This window comes from Tympanuchus pallidicinctus, unplaced genomic scaffold (genome assembly GCF_026119805.1).
Source record: "Tympanuchus pallidicinctus isolate F22 unplaced genomic scaffold, pur_lepc_1.0 scaffold27, whole genome shotgun sequence".
Taxonomy (NCBI): domain Eukaryota; kingdom Metazoa; phylum Chordata; class Aves; order Galliformes; family Phasianidae; genus Tympanuchus; species Tympanuchus pallidicinctus.
This window is the reverse complement of record NW_026294744.1, coordinates 3,491,914-3,508,939: the sequence shown is the minus strand read 5'-3', so window position 1 is coordinate 3,508,939 and position 17,026 is coordinate 3,491,914. Positions and strand designations below refer to the sequence as shown.

The 17,026-nt window shown below is 40.2% G+C and overlaps 2 long non-coding RNA genes across 8 annotated transcripts in view; one reads left to right on the top strand and one right to left on the bottom strand.

Annotated features, from left to right (window-relative positions):
- Nucleotides 1–17,026, top strand: part of LOC128084443 (uncharacterized) — a 119,494-nt gene that overhangs the window by 6,355 nt on the left and 96,113 nt on the right. For 3 of the 6 annotated variants that reach the window (XR_008208545.1, XR_008208544.1, XR_008208547.1), the window contains exons 3-4: nucleotides 9,949–10,041; nucleotides 15,081–17,017. The exons of 1 other annotated variant lie outside the window; for it this stretch is intronic. This is a non-coding gene — a long non-coding RNA (uncharacterized LOC128084443). The remainder of the gene's footprint in view (nucleotides 1–9,948; nucleotides 10,042–15,080; nucleotides 17,018–17,026) is intronic. 2 more of the 6 variants (XR_008208543.1, XR_008208546.1) reach the window with 2 other exon arrangements.
- LOC128084442 (uncharacterized) lies at nucleotides 13,815–15,090 on the bottom strand. Of its 2 annotated transcripts, XR_008208542.1 has the most exons (3): nucleotides 14,824–15,090; nucleotides 14,400–14,729; nucleotides 13,815–14,164 (listed from the first exon to the last, which is right to left on the bottom strand). It is a non-coding gene; the product is annotated as an uncharacterized LOC128084442 (long non-coding RNA). The 2 variants fall into 2 exon arrangements; XR_008208541.1 differs by having other exon boundaries at nucleotides 14,400–15,090.

The window sequence follows — 17,026 nt, the reverse complement described above, 5'->3', positions numbered from 1 at the left end:
CTTTACTTGCAGAAGAAGAGATTAACAAGATGTGATCTGAAGGGTTCCAAAAATGCAATTTAATCACTTTGTTAGGACAAACCTTCTTCAATGGTTTCTGCCTGCTCTAGGCCTAAAAAGAAGCTGTTCTTTCTAAGCTGAAGGCTGCCTGTGGGTCTGTCTGGATTTCTAGCCATTGGGAGAAGAATGGACAGTATTTTTGCACCCAGAAAAATTGATACGTGCAAGAACTTTGTGTCACAGAGTCACATTTCCTCCAACTGTTTTCCTATTCCAGAGAAGGAATGTTTTATTCCATAACTTCTTGTAGTGTGGTTTTACTTCCCATTTTGGATTTAGATATTGCTGATGGCTGCTGTGAAAGAAAGAAAAAACCTGGAGAATGAAGGACTTGCAGGGTGAGAAGGAGGTGTACAGTCTTGTATTTCTTCAGGAGGGTTAGTAGTTGTAGAGATGTTTGTTTGTTTCTTTATATAGCTCTCATCAGGAACTCAGCTGTCAAGAAATGTTAATATGGCCATATGGCCACATATATGAAAAGTTGAGTTCACTCTTTTGTGTGACTAAAGATCTCAAGGTCATAATCAGCCATTATCTTTTTTGCAGTTTTTCCTCCTCTTCATTCACTCCCTTTTTTCCCCAGTATTATTTCAAACCTACCAGACAACTGTTCTGCAGTTTTCTTGCATCTAACATATGTCAATAAATTGTCCTTATGTCTTTGATTCTTTGGTTCAGTCCTTCTGCTTCTAATCTCAGTTTTAAATACTACTTTGTAACTACATTCTTTGTTCTGTTAATTTCAGTTCAGTTCACCTCTTTGCCTCGACATATGTAAAGTTTTTCTCAGTACCCAGTTTGCCCTTGTCCACGTATTTCTTCTGTGTTTTGAGGTTGTCTCCCTTTATTTTGAACAAATATTCTATGTCTGCATAATCTTTTATGTGTAAAAGCAGGGTGTTCCCATTTAAGTCAATGGGAAGATCCGATAAACATGCAATGAGACAATATGTTACTGGATTTCCCAGTAGGTTATTTTAAATACCTGTTGTAGATTTTTATTTATTTATTTATTTATTTTCCTAGGAGCTTGTTTTGCTAAGGAAATTGACTTTTTTAAAAAGTAGTTGTGTATCAGGGCTTTACAACTTCGGTTCTCTTTCTTTGACCCTTGGTGCGTTAAAAAGCCCAATATTTTTCTTCTAGATTTTGGGGAATAGCAGTCACTGGAAACTGTGTGATTAGATTCATACGTTCTAGACAAAGAAGTGGAGAGGTCAGAAATGTAGGGAGTTGTACTCAGTGCCAGTCATTCACCCACCTGCAGTGGGCACACCACCCATCTTGATGCCAACGCGTGGTCTGGAAGTTTCTTTTATGTTGTGAGCCCTCTGGGCTAAACCTCATGCTTCCTGGTGGCATGTACATTCTACAGAGGCATTTTCCTTTCAGTTTTCCTGATGATAGTCTCTTTCCTTCCCTTCCTATTGGGGTAAGAAAAGACCAGAAACAGCAGGAACAAGTAACAGCAAGGGTGAGTGAAGGAAGATATTCTTTTCACAAACTGAAAATACAGTAAAGCAAATGTAACGTTATTTTTTTGAATTCTTGATTTCATTTCTCTCTTCTGATCCATATAAAACAAATTGAAATTCATGGGCTCCTGCTATGAAGAAGCTTGCAAACAGGAAAAGTCACTTCTCAGATGTTCTGAGGAGGGAGGAGTGCAAGAACCTTTCTCATTCTGCATATTGCTTGAGGATGCATGGCCAGCAGAGGAGGGAGAAAGGGGCATGTTGTCTGGGTATAATGAGACCCCAGATTGCTTCATCTGGAATGAGACACTTCAAGTGTTAATTCCTCTTGCTAGACTCTAGAAAACTACATGTATTGTTGTGGATTCAAAATGTGTTATTTTGCACAAAGTATCTAAGAACTGGAAGACACCCTTCCTCCTATCCCAAATAGTTAATGTAGACAAGTGCTGTACCCTGCTGGTTTAGGACCTTGTTTTGGAGCCTGGCACTCCTTGGCCTCCTTTAGAAAGCCTGCTGACATGGGTAATCTAGCGCTCATTTTCAACTGCGCTTCTAGCCCCTGAGGAGTCTGCCTGTGCTGCTAAGCTCCCTGCTCCAAAGATTTTGGTCAGCGTGGCACCCCTGCCTGGCCTTAATCATATTTCCTTCTGGAGCTCCTAGCAATGCTTAGCTTCTTCAAGTGTACCTGCCTGATGATAGGGGGGAAAATGTTTTATCTAGGCCACTCAATTCACATGCTGTTTTCTTCCCATCCTGGCTGAGGAACTGGTGGTAACACTTACATGCTGGTAAGCAGTATCATCACAGATAAGGAAGCCTACACATGAAGCCTTGCTTCTGTTGATAAATCTCGTATTAATAATGTTGTCCCAGGATATTGTAAACGAGTTGCTAACAGAAAGCTGAAGAGCAAAAGTAAGTGCTTATTTACCCTGACTAAGCCTAGATAGTGGCATGTGTGATTTCTAATAGGCAGCACATTTTCCCTTTTTGTGTGTTTCTTTTTCACTAGTGAATAATCCTGGAGCTGGCTATTATGTTCTCCAGCATCAGGTACTTTTTTCTGCATGTTTGTATACTGCAAAATATTTTAAGATTTACATTTATGATAGCTGCGAAAGATCAATTTTTAAACTGTTTTAAGACCCCAACAATTTTATAAATCGGCTTAGAACTTTCTCAGAGATGTTGGAAACAAAGTGAGGTGGTAGTTTTCACACAAAATGTTTTGATAACGTCAAAAACAATTCGCTAACTGTGCAGCAGTTAGCTTGGTTTTGAAAGGAAGACTACATGAATTTTGTATGGTAAATAACATGCCATTGAGCCTCGGCGGCTGAAGGTGTCTCAATGTTTGAAGAAGTGGAAGGAAAAAAAGAAAAAGTGGAATGATTTAGTGACTGAAGAGAGTTGCCACTTGCATGAGCTCCATCCCTGGGGATATGACCTTTTTAATCCTCTTTAGTTAATGTATTGGTGATCTTTACTTAGGCAGAGTAAACAGTGCTGTTGTGAACAAAGGGGAGGTCATGCTTCCTGCATTACACTCTGACCCCGGGGTCACGGCCTTTGTTCCCCGCTCAATGGGAATTGCTCTCCAAGGGCCACCACAAAATGGAGAACTAATTTCGGCGCGTGCTGGCGGAGAATGGCAGCATACAGGAGGGAAAGGCCTCAGCTCCCTGCTTGCTGGTGGCCTCAGCGCCCGGACCTCATGGAGGAGAGCGCACTGCTTGGGCCTGCCACCACGGAGTGCGTGCTGGTTTTACTCGTTTTTCTTTTGTTTTCATCTTGTTTTTTTTTTTTAATTCCCTCCAACTCCTACAGGACTTTTCCAAGGGAAGAAGAAGTAGGTGAGAGAAAATTGCAGGATTTCTCTCTTTTAAAAGAAAAATGCTGTAGCGATTGCAGCATTGAACTTGGGCCTCCAAGGTCGTGGCTGCGTCTCAGAGTATTACAATTGACAAGCGCTGATATTCAGCTTGTAAGGAAACATGATGCTGTGTCTCATCAGACTGTGCTCATCACCTTTCTCACTGCATTTTCCCAGCGCTGCGTCGCACAAATACACACATGTGGCAAACATGAAGCCAGATACGGTAACTGAGTGGTCCAAAGCCAGGCAGGACTGGGAATTTCTCATTTATAGTTAATTCTATGTTAAAAACAAACAAACTGCTTTGTTGGGTGGAGTTTTTGTTTTTGCCTTTAAAAGCAATTGGTGGCAGAACGCGATGCATCTAGTTTTTATTTGCTGTGACTGGAGAACATAACGTTATATCTGAGATAAATTATTTGGAAAATTCACAATAGTAAACCATCACCTTTCACTGAAAAATGTTTTTTATTTTTCATTTCTCTTTGCTTTTATTTGTTCAGCAGTAAAATCTGTGAAATGACAGATCGTAAAGCAATTACTTGAACTGCAAACGTATCTTCGGTCAAAACACTTCTTTTCCACCACTCTTCCTTCTATTAAAAAAAAAAAAAAAAAAGCAAAAAAAAAAAAAAGCCTGTAATTCTGTAATTGCTGATGATAGGCAAGTAGTGTAAAACCCAGCAAGGTAAGTGGTGAGCACAGGTGGAGTGTATGTGTATGGGGGAACTGACAACAGTGCCATCACAGAAATAAGTAATATTACAGTACTAAACTTTGAGGCTCATAGGACTGAACATAAATGGATCTAAACATAGCATCAAGGTAAAAATGTGCATTATAGTAGGGGTTAGCTCTTAGACTTGGGCATTTCAGGGCATACTGATTTTTATTTTTTTTTTCCTCCACTTTTTGTGCCTCCATAAATCCCTGAGGGACTACCGTTTTGGTGGGACAGATTTCAGAGAGGGTTTTCCTTATGGCTTAGGGAACAGCACTGCTAATACCATTTGCTGCAGTATCCAATGCGTGTTTCTTGCTACTCCTTTTAGGCTGCTTCAGATTACGCTGTAATATGGATTTACTCAATACAGGGTACTCTAATCGTCTTTTGTGTGAGACAGCAGTGTTTTCTCTTTCTGTCTCTCTCTCTTCATTTTAATTTGTTTACTTGGCATTCCTGGCATTACAATTTAAAAGTTAACATCCTTTCCCTTATTTTATTTGCAGTTGTGCTATTTAAACAAACATTTCTAGTTGTCTACTTGTAGATTTAAAAATGTATTCTGTAATACAGCAAAATAATTATTTATTATTAAAATATTAATAAAAAAAACATTTTAAAAAGTGGCCAAGCAACTCAAATGTCATTCCATTTTAATAAAAACTTGCATTTAAAGCTGAGCCAAGCAAGAAGGGCACAAAGTTAGTATGTCAGTAAGCAGGGACACTGAATATAGCAATACTGAAACAGACCCTTCTGGTTCCATTATTCGTTACTTGAAATTCGCAGAGACTACTGGCTTTACATTTTAATAGAAGACAGAGGGGAAAGCTATGCTTACTGTACCCGCTATCCAGTCAAGATGAGAATGTCAGGTTAGCATGTGTATATTCTTCACTTATGTTCATTAGTTAAAATTAGTACATATAGTTATGAAAATACAAGGTCCATTCACTACACCATGTGTTCTTTAGTACTGGTGTTGCTTTTTAGTTACCTGCAGGATTTAAAATACTAAAGAGAGTGTGAAGGCATTTATTTTTCTTGTAGGATTGATTTTTGAGTTTTTGCTTTGCTTTGCTTTAAAGAATTGACAGGGTTCTGCTTGCTCTGGAGTTGAAGGGTTTTAGGACAATTTTAAAATGTGGATAGCTGCTTAAAGTAAAATGAAAATGAAGGAAACATTCGACTAATATTCAAATTTTAAAATACTTTTTCCTCAGAAAAATGTTGGAATCTTATAAAAATATACTATGTGCCCATATGAAAGGAAAGCTATTTTTTCTTTGTGTAAAATACTACAACATACAATATGATAATATGGTAGTGAAAGTGCCACTTCTGAAAGCTTCTTACTAAGTGGAGCCCTTATGAGATTTTCTGCTTTGGATATATCTGAGTAAAAACTCTCAAGATATGTGTAGAAAAGACATTTGCCCCCCTCTCCCCACTTTCTTACTGCTTATTTAATTATCTTACTTAAAACAACAACAAAACTGTTTAAAAAGTGCTTTATCCCAGGCAAAGTTTGCATGAAAAGAGTAAGCAGGGCATAGTCTATTTTACTGTGTGAACCTGAGTCCTCAGCATAACTGTTTCTGTCAGTGATTTTTCCAGTTCGTATACATGATAAAGCTAAACACTAGTTTAGTCTTTTCAAGACCTTTCTTATTTCCTCAATGAAGACGTTACTGAAATTAGGAAATTAGAGATGTGAACTCCTGCATTACTTTTTCTTGACTTGCTTTATCAGAACTGTTTCCAAATGTGACCCTGAAGTGAAGACGAAGTAAGAACTATTCACATGGAAAAGCATTTCCCCCCAGTTAAGCAATCAATACACATATGTCTGTTCTGCCTTGAATATTAAGCCATTTCTATTACGTGCAGATCTTCCTGATCCTTTGGAGAGAAGAAATGAAAAGTTATAAAGCTATCCTGTACAGCATGGTTTTGGTCAGGTTTCACATGCACACTGGACATTCCTGAACCTATTTTTTTAAATTATTATTAATTTAACTTTTACCTAATACCAGACTGAGTGATAAATGGTTTAGGGCCATTGCAACTTGGCAGCAGCCATTTGAAGTACATGCGTGTTTGCCCATGTTGAGGTGAAGTCTCTCCTTCTGCCTCTTTCCTTTGAATGCTTGGATTAAAAAAAAAAACAACAAAAAACACACATTGAAGTTTCAAAATGCTGCATGGCTACAGATAGTGCAGATACAGTATTGAACAGTCACATATGTGGGTTTTAATACAAGAAAATACAAGACAAACCTCAGCTGCACCTGTAAAAATAAAAATGCTACTTTTCTGTGGCACTGCATGGTTACCTTTTTCTGCAGTGTGAGAATATCGTTTGTATGTTTTTCTCAGGCATTATCCACTTGGGACACAGAAATGTACAACAGCCTCAAAATGGCGTTCCCTGCTAGGGAAATGCAAAGACAAAAGCTAGAATAAAATAGTAGTTCCAGCACAAAGTGATCTTTTCCAGTGGATTACATTTCTCAGCCTGATTAAGGTTTTGGCCACTTGCTGGCCAGTAAAAGGTGAATGCTCATACTGTAAATTTGATATTCTTATAAAAATCTTCCTCTGTATGTATGGCATAGCCATTTGCTATCTGAGCATGTGTGCAAGTACTGCATTAAAGCAAAATTGTGTTTTACAAATCCCCACAATGAATCTCAAGTGTCTGTTTGCTTTCCCTTCTGTGCTGAAAACTCCTAGCACTGCCAACTGAGCACTGGAACAGAATTTTGGTTTGTGTGCTTTATTGGATGAAATACCCGATCTTTATGACCGTTTCCCTAATTGTTGCAGGTCTATTAAGGGAATGAGGTCTTCAATTCAGGTAGTTACAGAGCAGTTAGTTAGTTGTACGTGTTTTCTGAATGTAGTGATGAGTTGCTACGATAACGTTGAAGGGAGAAAATTACTGTTGATGTAGTACCAATTTTTTTGTATAGTTAGATATTTTATAACATTCTCTAAATGCCATGTTTATTTGTATAACTAGAAAAAAATGTCCTAAACAGTATCTTCCAAGATTTTCCTGTCATTCAAATGTAACCCTTTATTAGTAATCTTCAGGCTGAGTTATTAATGTGATTTATATTGTGCAATTTTATGTAAGGCAAATATTAATGTATAGTCTTGCTCTAACAGTATTCATGCCTACTGGACTGGACATATACGCACATTTGATATGTGTGCTCCGCCATGTTACAGCACACGTGTGTGTGCACTTACATGCTGAAGAGCTGAAGTACATGGCGTTTCTTTAATATAATTGTTGGGGGGAGAGGAAATTGTTTCTTTTTCTTATTGCTGAATGATGGAAGCAATTTAGGCTTTCCAGTTTTGGTATTTGGCTTAAAAGTTTTTGAAAAGCAGATGTATTTCTAATTGAGTCAGGGAGAGCCTCGCTGCCTTGTTGCCAGGAGACAAAAGGTGTCACTGTCTTTTTTTTTTTTTTCCTCCCTCCATGATTTTCTTATTAAGTTCCTCGTTGCACTAGAAAAAGCACTGTACAGTTCTCTTGAATTTTTTTGTGAACCGAGAAAAACTCATTGCATGGCATTTGCATGCAGTGTAATGTTGATGATATGCTGAGAGTCAACTTAAGAGTTGACCTTGTAAGATTTCATTGTTTTTATCATCTATCTAAAATCTCTAGTAAAATGCCCTGGCAAAAAATGGTTAAGTTTGGGAGTTGAAATTTGCATGGATTCGTCACCGATATCCCCTGGGAACTTTCAGTATTCTGAAAAGGAAGTGTTTTTAAACAACTTAAAAAATAGTTCACTAAGAATATCTGGAAGTGATTTTTCATTATTTTTAATTTGTTGGGGGTTTTTTTGTTTGTTTTGTTTAGTTTTGAGGTGCTAGCATTATCATTCACATTGTACTTTTTGTGTAGGTAGCATAGAAAAACCCCAGTGAATATTTTGCTTTTAGAAATGTTTTAGCTTTGTCATGCTGCAATAAGCTTCAATAAAACGAGTATTAAATTGTGGCATATATTTAGGGCAGCATGGATTTGATTCATCTTTCAAAAAGTAAAAAAGTAAAAAATTATAAAGAGAGATTTTTTTGCTTTCAGCACCAAGATGACACACTCTTTTTGAAAAAATACTTTGCATTATATTCAAGGCCAAGGTAATATAATGTAAAAGTCTTTTCTTTCTTGTGCAGTCATAAATGGTTCGATTCAGAGGTGCTGTTCTGAACCGAGGCCTTCCTGCTCCAACTGCCTGTGAACTCCACAGCCAAAACTGCACTGCTGCAGCTGCTGGTGGTGGAGTTTGCTTGGACTTCCCCAGTGCACGTTTCATAATGCAGTGCATTGTCCACAGGGTGTCTGTGAGAGTGGGATAGAAATCCATTCACATTTTCTAAAATCCTTGCTGTGCGTTCTGTCATTTTTGTCAAATATGAAATGTGTGTGTGTGTGTGTGTGTGTGTGTGTGTGTGTGTAAGCAGAATGCTCAACTGTATCTGTGTATGGGAATAAAAATTTCTAGACAAAGGAAATACAGAATCACATCTATGTGTGACATTTTGTTTACTAAAGCTGAAAAATAGCAGAATACTGTTAAAGCCGAATATGTAAATTTAGACATCCTTTCAAAATGTAGGAAGCCTGGTAATGAATACAAGTGTGACAATTTTGGTAAGTATAACATGACATGGGGGAGAAGTGATTCCCAGGAAGACAGTTCATGGAATACAAATTTTATAAAGTACTGAATTAAATGTGGTGTTATTTTTTCCTCAACTGTAATCTATACTTGCAATTAATATAAATAATATAAAGCCTCTATTATCTGTACAGATAAATACATTAATAGAGTTATTATACCATTGATATTCTTTTTTTCATGATAATAATTATGAGTCAATATTGTTCGTGCTAAGAGGGTTGTTTTTCTTTTTTAAGAAATGGGATTTAAATGCCAACACACTGTTACACTCTGAGACTTCAGATAGCCAATCTAGACAGATGAATCTAAGATGCACATGATTCATTACATATTTTATTTTTAAAAGCTTAAAGAGAAATATTTAATTGAACCATAAAACTGAAGTTGGCTATGTACAATAGATAGGATACTAATGTTCAGCTCATAGATGGATAAAGTACCTATGAATTCACTGTGTGCAACCAATTTGGGTTAAATATCTTCATGTATACTAAATAATTGCAACTCTGCTATGAATGTGTCATCTCAATGGATAACCCTTTTTATTTTCTTCCACTGTGTGTGAATTTGTCACCTTACTAACATTTCACTGCAGAAAAAAAAACAACCAACCAAACAACAAAAAAAAAAACCAGAGCAATTTCTGTGGTATGTTCTCCTTTTTGTTCCCACTACAATTTACTTTGTAGCTCTTCATTGTAAAACAGATAAAAAACAGAGCCTCTTAATACAAAATTTGGTCACTCGGCAACTCTTGCTTACTTGAAAAGCCTGTGAGTAATTTGCAATATGAAGGTATTTTAATGCCCTGTTTTGTGGACCTAAGAAATTTCAGGTTTTCATTGCAGATTTCAGTATGCCTATCTGCTTATCTTTTGCAGCTTAATATTCTCTAAAAATCAACACTTTTATAATTTTTTTACAAGGCGATATTTACTTTCTTTTTTCTGTATATTTGTATTTTAATTCTCTCACTCCCCCCCTTTCTCCCCTAGTAGCTATTTCTTCAGGGCACACAATTTTGAGCAGACCTGCCCATTTAAATAAACAGGGGTGTGTTTTAAAATCCAATAGCTTGTCGTAACTCTGCGTTCCCAGTGAAATCAGAAGAAAAGTAGTGCTGGAGCAGAGCACTTGAACTTTGAGAACTGGAGTTGTCAGTCACTGCTGAAGGTACAGGAACAGCGGATGGTAAGTCCTTTTAATGTTTCTAAGGTTAAGCACTGCATGTGAAATATGGCATCTCCTGGGATAAGTGCCATCTCTTTTTCCTCTGAGTGTAGCTAGAGGAAAAAAACTGGGTTTTTTTTCCTGCTGGAATTAGCAGCGTGGTGGCCATTTGTGACCTGGGCTGGCTGCCTGCTGTCGCAAGGCGATGCTGGGGCTGTGAGCTCCTGGGCAGCAACAAGAGGATCGGGACCGGGCTGGGAGGCACCCGCATCTATGGGGCTGCAGGCAGCTGGGGGCAGCAGAGCTGGGGAGCTGGGGGGGAGGGGGGGGGCGGTATGATGTGGGATCCCAAAATCATAGGAGACGGTAATCTGCAGAGTGGAGCTGCATTGTCTGAGCTCAGCGAGAGGAATGGACTGCAGTCTGTCAGAGCATCAAGTAGTAATGGGCAAACTGGACGTGGTTTAAAGTTTAGTTGCACTGTCAATAAAACAAAACAGCAATGTTTTACAGCTGAGGAGATTTCTCCTTATCTGACGTGACTTTGCCGCTGCCTAGCTTCCAGCCTGCATCTCCTTCACAAATATATACTGCAGTTAAATTAGCCTCCACGAACTTTATAGCACATTTACGATAAATAAGTACAAGCCAGTAAATAAAATCTTATCTTGGATTTTGATTAGTTGCTTGAGATGTGAATTTTCATCAGTAGGAATGGTATACAAGAAAATTATTAATATCATCAGTTTCAAGCATACAGTTTTGTATAGTTAAAAAGAAAAGTTGCACGATAAACAAAATTGTGTTGGTAACACCCTTTAAAAAACTGCTAATGTCATGCACTGTTTGATACTTCCTTCCTCTGGGAGAAAAAAGTATTAAAAAACAAAAAGCTTGTCCTACTGCCAGTTTCCTTTGTGCTGGTACCAGTTTAATGCCAACTTTGCTGTAAAACATTATCGTTAATATACAGTGTACTGAAGGAAACATTTTTGCAAAATGCTTCATTATGTTGGATGCTGGAAATGCATCCTTGCTCAGCTGTGCCTTTACATTTCAGAATCGCTTGCATCAAAACTGTCTGTATTTGGTATTTTGAATGTTTTTTCCCCTCTAGGTTAATATGCCACTGATCCTCTGGAATTAATGTGAGTTATTCAATGAAGTACATTTCTATGATGTGTACATAACTATAATCCCACAGAGCACCATCAATCCCATCAGGAAACAATGGGCAAACTGCTTTGCTTCTATTTCTATTTTTTAAAAGATGCTTTTAAAAAAAAAAAAAAAAGTATAGATATTCCTGGTGATCTTTATGTAACAAATACTGGGATTATTTTATAGATATGAAAAGTACAAATTCAGAAATATGAATTTTCACTCTTATGGGCATCTTTATCTTAAAAGTTTAATAAATTTGATTGGATTATTTTTCTAAAAAACATGTACCTGGTCATATTTTATTAAACATTTCTGGAGGTTGTTAGTGTAGAAACATTCCAATATTGAAAATGATCTGTATTATTTAGAAAGATCACAAATCTGTATAGAAATGTTTTGATGTCTGTACTGCAAAAAACGTAGATGTGATAGCACTCCAAGTTCAAATGAAAGAAAACAAATTAGTGCATTAGAGAAGTATGCGTCAATGAGTTTCCAATAGACAGAAGTTGTGATAAGGGGAGAGAAAAGTGTTATAAAATGATGTAATAGACAAACTTCAGTTCAACACTATGGCTGTTTTAGAATTTACATAATTTCAAATTATTCAGGGATAATGAGTGTTAAAATAATTCCTCTGCTTCCTTTTTTTGAATTCCATTTCTCTTAAGTGAAGCATGCGAGTTAGACTTCCCTTAATTGCTTTCCCGAATCCTTACTTTTTTAGTACAGCAGTAATCTTCAGTTAGATTACTTGCCATCCTATTTTACAGCTGTGGTGACAGATATGATGTATTTGTGCATCTCCTTGAGAAAAGATAATATACAGTGGGCAAGTGTGAGCTGCAGTTGTGTAAATGAGATGCACTTTTAACCATCCCAGTTACGAGACAGAAGCAGAGATGGAACTCAGCTGTCTTTGCATGTTTATGAATAAAAAATGAGAAGGAAAGGGATAGGTATAAAGAGTAACGGACAAGGAAATCTGTATTTTTATATAAAAAATACAATAGTAAATAAGGAGCTGAAAACAGCGTCTCAGAGAAAGGGCAAAAAGTCTTCGGGGGATCCCATTAAATGCAAGTAAAATACTGCCAGCTAAGCTCTTCATAATGTGAGCCTCATCCTTTCTTAAAACAGTGGTCTGTCTTTTATATCACACTGGCATCAAAAGCTGTTGAATGCATCATCACAGTCTCTTAACATTTCTCATCTGTGCATGTCTGTTAAAAATAAATGCTATCACAGACATCACTATTTCAAAATAAAAATGATAAGAGTTTTTAGCGGGATACCACGCCTATCTGTTGCTAAGTCTGTACTCCAGAAGTTATGCTTGCTTTTACTTTCTAAGCACTCAAGATTTATGAATACACATCTACAGCCCATACACAGCAGACACAAGTTATTAGAAGAAGAGTTCAGAATGCCTAGGTATGATTTTACCAACATAAAACTTTGTGGGAAAGTTGCTGTTTAAATATCTTGTCAGATACATCCTGATAACCTCTAGTGTGTTTTTACTGTAATTCCCTAAAAATAAATATTAAAAACATTTTGTGGTTTCACAGTATTAAAAAAAAAAATAGAAACTGGTAAGGGTAGACCATAAAACATGTATCTGGCTTACAAAGGAACTGTTTATTCTCCTCAGAATGCCAGTGGTGAGCGTTTTCGTGAGATTTGAGGCCGGATAAAAATGTGCAGCAGAGGTTCCCTAAATATGTCACTGCAGTACATTCAAGATGTGGCTCAGCCAGCCGTTCTGAGACCCACATGCCACTCTGTGCTTTCTAGACTTAGCTAATATTGTGCATTTTAATAGAGCAGATGTAATCACATTTACTGCGTTCTGTCTGGAGTGTCATGGCCAAAAACAATGAGATGGGTTTTAATATATTTTATAATATATAGGGGGAAAGGATGTCCTGCTAAATGCAGGATACCCTGTTCTTTGTAATTCTTGCTTTTAGCAATTGTATCAGGCAGAGTGCATGCAGCTCCTGGGAGGGCTGCATTACAAGCCTACTGTAAGGCTGCCACTGTCATTACCACAGCAGATCACTTAAATACCATATTTTTAGAAGTCAGTGAGTTTATGTAAGAAGGAAATGCATCTCAAAAAAAAAACCTCTGTGGATGTGAAGACCTCTGCAATTTTTTACAGGAGCTTGCATTTGGAAGTAGTAGGTCTGAGAGCAGCCACTGAGGGGGGGGGGGGGGGGGGAAGGGGGTGAGGATCTGCGAGTTGCAAGGAATAGGATCACACACCTACTGTTTTTCCATCTCACTCTTTCTATCGTCTCATTATCAATATTTAGAGGAATAAGACATTACTATCTTTTTTCCTCAGGAATATTTTTAGAAGTGTTAGAAACAGCGTGGTATTGACTTTTCCAGTTAGTTGAAACTGTCCAGCTGCTCTAAAAGTACATTGGGGGAGCAATGATAGCATAAGCAAAATAAATATTAAATCAGGGGGACAACTACAACTTCCCTTAAGTAGCCATGTAATCTCTTTTTCCCTTTTTCTGATGGTAACGTATTTTCCACAAAGAAGACTTCACAAGGTTGAATCCTGCAGTCTTTTTTTTTTTTTTTTTTTTTTTTTTTACAAAGGGCAAACCGAATGCTCGACAACGCTTTTTATTAGGAAAGCACTTAAAAAAATTCGAATATACCAATAACAGAAAAAGTATATATATTTTTACTGCAAGCAGGAGATCTCATTGGTTGAGCGAAATGGCGAGATGTGACGCAAAAGGACACTTGGACGGGTAGAAATGCTGATGTATGCCAAAGCAGGCGTACCAAGAAATGCTGTTGCTATGAGAGAAACAGAGGGAGAGGGAGATCGTGAGAGAGCAAGTTGTAGAGGCCTTCTTTTCTCCCTTTTGGCTCGCATCACAGACTGCTCCATCTCATTCCTAGCAGGGAGGGTTTAGCAGTCCTCGGTGGGCATTTTCATCAGACCCAGCATCTAGAGGAAGGGAGGGAGGGTTTAGCAGGTCACCTCGGAATGCGAGAGCAACGGGAAAGCAGGAGGGTGTATGTGCTAAACCAGTGATCTGCGCTATGATAGATACACAAATTAGTACAGCAGATGAAGCAGCTTAGCTCGTTATCCACCTGTATAACTCACAACTCAAAGTTACAGAATTAAAATGCACACACGCACAGAGACACAGACAGACGTATAGTTATAATGCCCCCACCTTTCAGCTCATGAATTATCCAGCTGGGATAGCGCTGTCTCTTGTGTGACATTCTTACAGAGCTGCAATGAATTCACCTTGTGAGTCCATTAGCCGGAGAAGGAGGAAAATAATGTGCAGGAATATTTTTTTTGCCTTTCTTCTTCGGCAAGGGGGAAAAAAGTTTGCGCTATGAACTTAGCCTAGCAGCTTCTGGAACCGGAGCCAAAAGGGGCAGGAAGTTGTTTTACAATAGCGTTACAGTGATCTGCCACAAATGGAAAAAGCCAAATGTTGGACTCTGCAAAGAGAAAAAATATTCTTCTCTCTCTCGCCTCCCTTCTTCTGCCCCTTCAGAGAAAAAAAAAAGTAGAAAAAGGAAGGCTTGCTAGAAGCTCTTTTCATTTTTAATTACTTTTCCTAAGTAATGGAAAGATTATCGTACTTGCATATTCCATGGCAAGCACAAGGGGAAGAAGTATCAAAGGGACGTTTAAAAAAAACGCACTCGGTAACTAGCAACGGGACTTTTGGCACAATTCCTCGAGTTTGCTTGAGGTTATGGAGGGGGATGGGAAGGAGAGGAGCGAGTCTACGCAGTACATTTTCTTTAAAAAGGGGAGGAGGAATGGAGGCAAAACTGTATAAAACTTTTTTCTTTCTTTCTTTCTTTTTCTTTTAATTTTTTTTTTTTTTTTTAAGGAAACGTGCGTTGCTCTTCTGAAGCTGAATCCTCAGGCATTCGTGGCCCGTCTCTGCAGCCCGATGTGTTTTTTGTGCGTGTGTGTAAGCGCTCTCAATCAAACAGAAATCATGGCAGCTGTTTTTCTTCCAGCACAGCAGTTGAGCTGTCTCGCCCAAATGCTTATCAGCTTTTGACTCCGTGCCAAGATAGTTATAAGGGCCAAGCAGCCTGCGCTTGGCTGTGCAGCTGGTGGAGGAGCGAGGGCATGAGAAAACAGAATCACCCAGCTTTTTTTGTCACACACACCATTTACTTTTTTTTTTTTTCCAATCCCCGTTTTTAGCGCCGTGGGTCTTCCGAGCAGCTTTTTCGCGGTGTCTCCGCAGCGCTTTCCTACAGGGCCGCATCTAGACGGGAGTCCGACGCTCCTTGTTTTAATCCCGGAAGATATTTCCGCAGGACCTTCCTTTCCTTTCCCTCCCACTCCCCCCCTCCCGCCCCCAATTAAAAGCTCCATTAGCCGGCCCCGCTGTCTCTCCTCACGGCTGCTCTGTCCTCCGCGGCCCGCACGATCCCGGGCCCTCGCTGCGGTGCGCTGTGCGCGGCCGTTCGGCAGTGCCGCGCCGTGCCGTGCCGCCCTCCTATCGCCCAGCCCCGGCCCTGCGCCGCGCCAGCGCGGCCTCCTCCGCCTCTCGGCTGCAGTCGCTGCGAGGGGGAGGCCGGACTCTGGAACGACGCTGCTGCCGCCGCTCGCATTCCTGCTGCAAGGGCCTCCCCTTCAGACGGCCTTTGCCAGAGCAGAACTTTTTAAAATGCTGTGCATAGGCGCTGCTGCTTTTTCCCCTCTTCGTCTCTCTCTCTCTCTCTATTTAACCCTCCTTTCACTGCTGAAGAACGGATTAATTTTCCGTCTTTCCTGCGCTTGGCTCGGCCGTACTGTATCTCGTTGCATTGAGGTTAAAACTCCGAGTATTTTCCCCTCCGCTGATCCTTTTCTCTCTCTCCCTCTCCTCTCTCTTTTTCCTCGGTTAAGGGGAATTGATTTCTTTGGCCGAGCGATGAATCGGGCTTCGCTAGTTTGTATGCTGTGAGAACGAGGGCTTTTATTTGTCACATCCCCCCCGCCCACCCACTACCGGCACACCGCGCAGCTCACGGAACGGCCGGTCGCTCTGCCTGCCTCTGTACTGCAGCTCTGTTTCGGCGGCCGTAGGTGTCCGTGCCTCACGGAGCGGGGCTCCGCTCCCCCCGAGCGCCCCCTCCCCCCCCCCCCCCCTCAGCCCACGAGCCCCCCGCGATGGCCGACACGGGGGTGTGCGGAGAGCGGGGGGCCCGTCTGCTCCCCGCGGCGGAGGGGAGAGAGATGTGCAGCAAAACGCTGCCTCTGGGACAGGTGCCAGCTCCCAGACAAAAGGAGTGGAATAGGCTGTAAAGAGGGAGTGGGGGAAATTAATAGCCGGCAAAAAATAGGAGCCGCGAGCCTCGGGAGGAGCCCTGGCGGGAGCGCGCTGCCTCGCCGGCCTCTTCGCCGGGTATTCCCGGGCTGCAGGGCGGAAGGAGAAAGTTGTGGCATACTTTTTATTCCTGTCTTCTCTTCAGACGTTGGAAAGCGTGAAGGGAGGATGGAGGGCGCCTCTTTTTTTTTTCTTTTTTTTTTTTTTCCACCCTCCTCTTACTGAATTATTCATAGTGTCAGCGGTGAAGCCAGGACTATTAGCATGCATCAGACATGCTGTTTGTCTGTTTGCTAACATTCTTCATTCAAGACTTGTTAACTACCAGACAAGCTTAACATGCTTCTCTTTCTCCTCCCCTTCTCTCTCCCTCTCTCTCCCTCCCCTCTCCCTTCCCTTCCCCTCCATGCCACCCCTCGCAGCCTCCCATTGTTGTCGCTGGGAGCTGGCAGCAGCTGTGGCAGGGGGAGCGTGCGGAGGAGCCGCCAGCCGCCCGCTAGGTAAGGACC